Source organism: Sapajus apella, unplaced genomic scaffold, assembly GCF_009761245.1.
Source record: "Sapajus apella isolate SASKATOON/1434 unplaced genomic scaffold, GSC_monkey_1.0 scaffold13994, whole genome shotgun sequence".
Taxonomy (NCBI): Eukaryota; Metazoa; Chordata; class Mammalia; order Primates; family Cebidae; genus Sapajus; species Sapajus apella.
This window is the reverse complement of record NW_022450915.1, coordinates 1-1392: the sequence shown is the minus strand read 5'-3', so window position 1 is coordinate 1392 and position 1392 is coordinate 1. Positions and strand designations below refer to the sequence as shown.

Here is a 1392-nt window from a genome sequence, read left to right as displayed (position 1 = left end):
ATTAGAGTCCACATGTCTGATGACAGTTCTAAAACAATGATGGTGGATGAGAGGCAGACAGTAAGACAAGTACTGGACAACCTGATGGACAAATCCCACTGCGGTTATAGTTTAGACTGGTCACTGGTGGAAACCATTTCTGAATTACAAATGGGTTAGTGATATCATTGTAATTTTGTGTGATTTCATCAGTTTGCGTGTTGAAAAAAGCATTTGAGTCATCTTTATATATTTTTTAGATAAAATTACCTTTCATAATTTGGCTTCTTTACATTATTATTTTCTGAAGTATTTTAAGAGTTCTTTGAATACAAGATCATTTCCAATTCACTTCAGATTTTATAATGGCCAAAACCATTATAAAAAGTATTGAAAATATTTTTTTCTTCAAACTACATACATTGATGCATTTACTAAAGATTATTATGTTAATTTGAATTTGTACTAAAGTCTTTAAACCAGCATTTGACTCAGGGGAAACATAAAGCACATTAACAAATTTCAAAGAATCCATATCTAGAACATGTTCTTTAACATATGTTCAGTATATAGAACATGTTCTTTCATTTCTAATTTGGAAATTAGAAAATACATCTATGTTTAAGATTAAACAACAGCCATGAATCAAAGAAGGAATCATCTTGGAAATGTTCTGAATGCCCAGAACTAAATACAGTTGGCAATACTTGATATCAAAACTTATAAAATGTAACTAATGTTTTGTTTTAAGGGTGGGATGGGAAAATGTTTAAGGCTGAAGAACTGTGTACTGCAAGTCAGAAGAGCTAGATTCTAGTCCTGGTTCTTCCATATATGAGCTGTGTGACCTTGGTTATGTCCCTAACATAATTAAGGCATGTTTCTTTGGAAAATTAGGGAAGACCAGATAATTCTAGGGGCTATCATGCCAGTTAAGATTCTGTGGTTCTGAGGTTAACTACCTCACAAAGTTTCATGTCTTTCATGCAATTCTAATGAATACTAAAAAATATGGATATTTTATTTTGGGACAGAGAGAATCTTTGAAGACCATGAAAACTTGGTTGAAAATCTTCTTAATTGGACAAGAGATAGCCAAAACAAGCTTATATTTATGGAGCGTATAGAAAAATATGCACTTTTCAAAAACCCACAGGTAAGACCAAACAACTTACAGAGGTCAGGATTTATAAATATGTATATATCCTATTTTATTAGATTACTGTTAAGTTCATAGAGTTAAAAGACTGGCAGCCACCTGGTTGAATCGGTATTATTTTTTGTGGGTAAAATGCATTATAAAAGAAGTCATTTTGTGGTTCTAAATTCTCCTAAAAGAGTAATCATAACATTATAACCTTATCTGTTATATTTTTAAAATGCTTTAAATTTATTTAAACAGATTATTTGATG

The 1392-nt window shown here is 31.0% G+C and overlaps 1 long non-coding RNA gene across 1 annotated transcript; it reads left to right on the top strand.

Moving 5' to 3' along the window:
- On the top strand, positions 1 to 1075 carry LOC116548518. Its single transcript, XR_004267454.1, has 2 exons — positions 1 to 154; positions 1014 to 1075. It is a non-coding gene; the product is annotated as an uncharacterized LOC116548518 (long non-coding RNA).
- The last annotated feature ends 317 nt before the right edge of the window (positions 1076 to 1392 follow it).